General features: G+C 39.5%; 1 protein-coding gene across 6 annotated transcripts in view; it reads left to right on the forward strand.

The window, feature by feature from the left end:
- The first annotated feature begins 240 nt into the window (after positions 1–240).
- Positions 241–6930, forward strand: part of PTPN4 (protein tyrosine phosphatase, non-receptor type 4 (megakaryocyte)) — a 213048-nt gene continuing 206358 nt past the window's right edge. For all 6 annotated transcript variants that reach the window (XM_014547921.1, XM_005876489.2, XM_014547925.1 and 3 more), the window contains exon 1: positions 241–315. The gene's annotated coding sequence lies outside the window, so the exon portion shown is untranslated. The remainder of the gene's footprint in view (positions 316–6930) is intronic.

Raw genomic sequence — 6930 nt, forward strand, 5'->3', positions numbered from 1 at the left:
GATGGTGAGAAGTAGAAATGTTGTGGAATCGACTTTATTGGTGTAGAATTACATTACTTATGAACAGTGTAATATATTTTCCTTTGTATGATCAGTCAGTATAGTGATATTTAAAATAGGATGGAAAACAGAGGGGCAATTTATTCCATTCTCTTCCACTTTATTAGAGGCATTTCCCTCTACATTCATTCTTAATTTCATTATTCCTAAATAGAAGCACTGGAAGAGAGATGCAAGTATTTGAAGAAATTGGCAGGAACAGAAGAAAATTAGGTACTGTGGATTATCTTGAGGGGAAGGAAGATACTAATTTGGGTGAGTTATTGTGTTTCTATCTTTTAACAAGGAGGTTATATTGAGGAGTAGGGGAAAAAAAGGATCCAGAAGGGAAGTGTTTATTGTCTTTTATGTGCCAGACAGTATAAAGGGGCTTTTCGTGTTATCCCACATAATCTTCAAGTACACTTTGTGAGGAAGGTATTAATAATCTCCTGCTTTTCCCTTCTCCTCTCCAAATGAGGGCAAGGAGAAATTAATTTGTCTAGGATCACACTGCTAGTAAGTAGGATTCAAATTAGGTCTGTCTGGCTCTGAAGCTTATTCTTTAGATCATGGTGCCAGGTGAACTTTCTGCAGTGATGGAAGTACAGTAAGTCTAAGTCCTCACTTAAAGTCATAGATTGCTTCTGTGACTTTAAGGAAAATGACGTATAATGAAACCAATTTTACTATAGGCGAACTGATATAAAAAAGGGTTAAGTTCTTAAGGCATCTCATCAACAAAACAGCATTAAACTAAACGACGTTATTCTTTTTTCTGCACTGTCAGATGTGGTAGCCATGTGCAGTATGGAGCACTCAAAAATGTGGCTATCGTGCCCGAGGAACTGAATTTAAAATTGTATTTGATTTTGGCCCTGGCAGGGCAGCTCAGTTGGTTAGAGTGATGTCTGATACACCAGGGTTGTGATCCGGATCAGGGCACATAAAAGAGTCAACCAGTGAATGCATAAATAAGTGGAACAACAAATCAATGTCTGTCTGTCTGTCTCTCTCTCTCCCCCTTAGTCTCTCTCTAAAAATCAATTATAAATTTAAAACATTTGTATTTAATTTTAACCAGTTTAAATTTAAATAACCAGATGTTGCTAGTAGCTACAATATTGGACAGCACAGCTTTAGATCTTACTACCTAGAAAATCTGAGTTTTTTTAATATTGAATCTTTTAGCTGTATATGACATTAGGCAAGTTATTTAGTTCTTGAGCATCAATTTAGTTCATTTTGAAAATGAAGAGGTGGTCACTAAAAGGTTATCTCCAGCATTCTTCTTGCTCTAAACTTATACTCCCTCTGTCCCATAATAATGGTAGCAGTTGATGAATGTAATTTGTCCCATAATAATAGTAGCAAAAGAAAATCAATATAGGACGCAACATTTATTATCAAAAAACTAGATTAAATTAAACAATAAATTAAAAATAGTACTCCTAATTTTTGTTTTGAGTGTTCAGATAGTTTCTGGATTTTCCAATAATTTCATTACTGCATTTTAAACTTGTAGGTAGGATCCCTTGGCTGCGAAGCTTTGCTTTCCCTATAAGCGTGAGCTTAAAATTATTGGAGCCTTCGTTCTTCATTGCTTCCAGCATAACTTGTTGAAGTGACAGAGATGTATTATCCAGTATTTCGGGAGAAATATTATCAAAGGCTAATATAGTGCCTCTTCTGCTAAGAGGAATATGTCTAAGTTTTTCAAGTTTTTCTCCATAATCTTTGTGTTTACGTCCACAGTTTTGTTTTTTCAAAGAATCAACATTAGCATAAGATTCTCCTTGACAATTATTTTCGGAAACACGTTTCCAAATCCTTGATATGGTCATTCTGTTGCACTTAAATTGTTTTGCAGCTAACGTAATTGCACCTTTCTGCAACTTTTCCTTTTTCTTTTGATGCATCAAGAACTGGACAATCGCAACTCGATCTTTGCTTGAAAACTCTTTTTCATCTTACTTTTACAATGGGTTGATATTTAACTGAAATAAAACAATTGATTTCAATCAGCGGATGAAATTAGAAAAATAGTTATAATTCGTAATAATTAGATTAACCTAAAAATTGAAAGATGTGTCAAAACAAATGACAGATGTTATGAAACATTGATTTTGATTGAAGGCTTCATAATTTTGCGCTACAACATAACTTACAGCTGCATTCGCCAATAATTCCCGTTTAAATATTCACTTGCTACTATTATTATGGGACAGAGGGAGTATGATTCTTATTAAAATGTACAGTGGCATTTAATATTCACAAGCATATCTGAAAGGCCTTCCTCCCCAATATACTCACCCATTATATAAAGACTAGAGGCCCGATGCACGAAATTCATGTAAGAGTAGGCCTTCCTTCCCCTGGCTGCCGGCACCAGTTTCCCTCTGGCACCTGGGACCTGGGCTTTCCTCCAGCCACAGGCAGGCACCTGGGACCTGGGCTTCCCTCACAGCCCTGGCTTCATCCAGAAGGTTGGCCGGAAGGATGTCTGGTCTAACTAGCATATATGCTTTTATTATTGTGGATTTTTATTGTTTAGTCAGTTTCTCTTTTTTACCAGAGTACATATAAAAGATAATGGATTATTCCTCTCCATCCCCAGTTGTTTGGTGAAACACTGTGTAACCAAAGGCAGTACCTTGGAACAAAGTTTGGATCTTTAAAGACCGTATTTCAGCATGCTACCTTCCCATTTAAGAATATGGTATAGTTCTCTGTTGCTTATCAAATTAATCCCAAACTTATCTGCTTGGCCTTGAAGGCTTTCCACCAACTTCATCTCACCCTGTTTCTTGTTCTTGCTTAAAAAGAAAACATTCTTGTTTTTTCCTTTGCCCTTGATTCCTCAGTTTAAACATTCCTAACTGTCTCCAATCCATATGTCTTCTCTTCAAGTATTCCTCAAAATTCACCTTTTTCTGGAAGAATGCTGTTTAATCCAGTCATAATGACTAGATTTTGAATCCTGGTAATAAGCACCTTGGGGTTAATATGTGATTGTTTAGAAGGTATTTCAATTGAGTACATCCTTCTTAAGTTTTTATGTTACCTACTCTGTCTTTAATGAAAATGTAAAAAAATTAAAATTGGGGATTGTGTCTTTTGTTTTGCCCCATGAGTTTAGTCTATTGTTTATCAATTCTGCTTTAAAAAGTTGCTAATTTTTAAAAAGGATAATTAGTGTAACAACATTCATCCTTAATCACCACTCTAATAGATGTTTTTGTTTCCTTCCAGGCAGTTGTCCATATTTTTAAAAATAAAGGTGTGTGGTAGAGATATAATTTGAGTTTAATATACTGGAAATATTGTATATCAGGGGCAATGTAATGTAGGGAAAAGCTGACACACTTTGGAGTTAGATCTGGGTTGGAATCTGGTCTCAAAAACCTTGGGCAAATTATATAACCTCTGAGCATACTTCCTTAACTATGAAATTAGGATAATACTTGGCCTTGAATTGTTGTGAGGATTAAGGTACTCTATATAAAACATCTGGCACTATTTTTTTAAAATAAAAGAGATGATCAATAGAGTAGCTGATAACATTTTTTCTCATTTTTCCGTTCCCATTGTCACAGCTTAAACAGTTGCTTCGACATTTCACATGATTTATTGATCAGGTGATTGATTTAGTCATTTACCTTTTGTTAAACATTTTGGTTATTTCTAAAGCTTCCAATGTTATAATCTGCATTGAATATATTTGTGCTTGTTTGTTTCCTCAGTCTAAAACCCTAGGACTGGGAAAGGGTTCCAGTGGTATGAATATTTCTATGACAAATCTTTCTTTTATAAAACAATGGGTGTTCTTGCTTTGGAAAAATGCTAATGCTAATTTGGTTGTAAAATTGTACCTCGTTGTTTTAATTAATGTATTCTGAAAAATTGGTTGCCCTTGCCTGTGTGGCTCAGAGCATCGTCCCATCACAGAAAGGTCACGAGTTTCATTCCTGGTCAGGGCACATACCCAAGTTCCAGGTTTGATTCCCCAGTCCAGGTGCATGAGAGAGGCAATCAATGAATGTTTCACTCTCAAATTGATGTTTTTTCTCTCTCTCCCTTTCCCTTCCTTTCTCTCTCAAATCAATAAAAAAGCATGTCCTTGGGTGAGGATTAAAAAAAAAAAAAGAAAGTAAAATATTTGGCTTATTGGTGAATTATGTAGTGAACATTTATATATAACTCGAGGCCCGATGCACGAAATTCATGCACTGGGGAGGGGGGATCCTCAGCCCGGATTGCGAGAGGGGGCAGGCCAGGCCAAGGGACCCCACCAGTGCATGATTAGGGCTGGAAAGGGAAGCGGGAGGTTGGCCAGCCAGGGAGGGACCGTGGGAGAGCTCCAGGGCCTGTCTGGCCCGTCTTGCTCAGTCCTGATCGGCCAGACCCCAGCAGCAAGCTAACCTACCAGTCGGAGCATCTGCCCCCTGGTGGTCAGTGCAAGTCATAGTGACTGGTTGACTGTCTGCCCCCTGGTGGTCAGTGCACATCATAGCGACTGGTTGACTGTCTTCCCCCTGGTGGTCAGTGCACGTCATAGCGAGTGGTTGAGCAGCCTTAGCATATCATTAGCATATTACGCTTTGATTGGTTGAATGACTGACCAGACACTTAGCATATTAGGCTTTTATTATATAGCATGTTAATTAAACATTTGAATGTCTATTATAGGGATCAATGATAAACATGATTTTGCCCTTGAGCTCAAATTCTAGGTGGTAACACATGTCAACAAACAATTACAATTCAGAGTGACAAGTGTAATAAGATGTGGGGGAAGCAGCAGTAGCATTTGAGCAGTGTCTTGGAGGATGAGTTGGACTTTATCTGGATAGAGAGAACAGCGTGTACAAAAAGTCAGAAGTATAAAAGGATGCATAGTGTGTTTGGAGAAATGCAAGTTGTCTTGTACATGTCTGTCTCTGTCTATGGGATGGGTATTGGTATCTGATTTTGCATGTGAATCTGTGTGCGTGTATGTGTGTGTTAACTATGGTAGGAGAGGAAAGGTTGTGAGGCTCCTTGTTTGGGTGATGAGTGGGATCATATTAAGACCTTTAGAACAGAGCTTTCCAACTAGCTGGTAGGCCATGAATGGTTTACCATTAATGCTAAGAGCAAGATGCCTGTCAGTCTAAGGGACTGAACATATTGGAGCCCCCCAGATGGTTTCTTTTGACCTTGAATCATCTCCTTTGCTTGTCCCAGTGTGCTGAAAGCATTTTTTCTTTGATGCCAAGTTGGGCAAAGGATTGGTAAAAGCACTGTTTTAGAGGCTATAAGTGTTGGAAAGTTTATGATACCTACTCATCCCTGCCATTCCCACTATGTAGTAAAAAATAAAACCAGTACCAAATCCTAAAATAAGCATAAAAGATGTCAAGTCCATCCATCCCGCCCACCCCCAGTAATTACTACTTCATTGGTGTGTGTGTGTGTGTGTGTGTGTGTGTGAGAGAGAGAGAGAGAGAGAGGGAGAGAGAGAGAGAGAGAGAGAGAGCTTTTTGGTGCTTCTGCATTGCTAGTGCCTTCACACATGTTTAGTTTTCCTCTTAGAAAATCAACATTTACATTGGGGAGCAATTATAGGTACTTAAATAAAAGAACGATAAAATTAGATGTAAGTTTTGAAAAGTAACTCCATTTTTTAGATAATGATGCAAGGATGTAAGGATGGTGCAAAGATAAGGTTAAAATTGGAGCAGAGAGACCAGTGAGGATGCTCTTGCTGTGGTCTAGGTGAGAAATGGTAAGAACTGGAAATGGAGAGATGTGGAAATAAAAATTGGATTTGAAAAACTGAAAACTTATTAGGTAGTTTTTCTAGAACTGAGAGTCCATTTGGATGTAGGAGAAAGAGGAAAAGAGTGATGATGACTTTAAGATTTTTTCATTTGAGCAGCTGGGAAGGAAAGGCCAAATAATTTTTTTTAGTACCTGTAGTAAGCCAGGCATTTTGCACCAAGGTCATCATAAGTTCTTACTGACTTTTAAAAATTAATTTATTTTAAAATAATTTCAAACCTACAGAAAAGTTGCAAAAACAGTATAAAAAGCCTCCAAATTCCCTTCAACCAATTAATTTTTTCTTGACCTATTATTGCAACTTAAAAATTTTTTAAATAAGTACTTTTTTAAAGCATTTTTAGGTTTACAGCAAAGTTGAGGAGAAGGTACAGAGATTTCCTATAAACCCTGTTCCCACACATGAACTTCAACCAAATTTTAACATTGTACTACATATATACTATGTGTATATACAAGACTAGAGGCCTGGTGCATGATATTCGTGCACTGGGGAGGATGGGAGGGTGGTTTCTTAGCCCAGCCTGCGCCCTTTCAAAGTCTGGGAGCCCTTGGGGGATGTTGGGCCTAAGCTGCAATCAGACATCCTTAGCGCTGCCACGGAAGCGGGCCGCTGCGCTCATCAACCTTCAGCTCAATTATGGCTGAGCGGCGCTCCCCCTGTGGGAGCACACTGACCACTAGTGGGCAGCTCCTGCGTTGAGTTTCTGCCCCCTGGTGGTCAGTGTGTCATAGCGACCAGTTGTCCCGCCATTCGGTCGATTTGCATATTACCCTTTTATTATATAAGATACTAGGGGCCCGGTGCATGAAATTCGTGCACTGGGTGGGGGTGGGGGCGAGTGTCCCTCAGCCCAGCCTGCCCCCTCTCACATACTGGGAGCCCTCAGGCGTTGACCCCCATCACCCTCCAATCGCAGGATCGGGCCCTTGCCCAGGCCTGAGGCCTCCGGCAGAGGTGTCAGGCCTGGGCAGGGGATCCCCAGCTCCCTGCGGTTGCAGGCTCCGCCCCTGCCCAGGCCTAATGCCTCTGGCCGAGGCGTCTGGCCCGGGCAGGGGCGGTGCCCA

The sequence above is a fragment of the Myotis brandtii genome, unplaced genomic scaffold (genome assembly GCF_000412655.1).
Source record: "Myotis brandtii unplaced genomic scaffold, ASM41265v1 scaffold488, whole genome shotgun sequence".
NCBI lineage: Eukaryota > Metazoa > Chordata > Mammalia > Chiroptera > Vespertilionidae > Myotis > Myotis brandtii.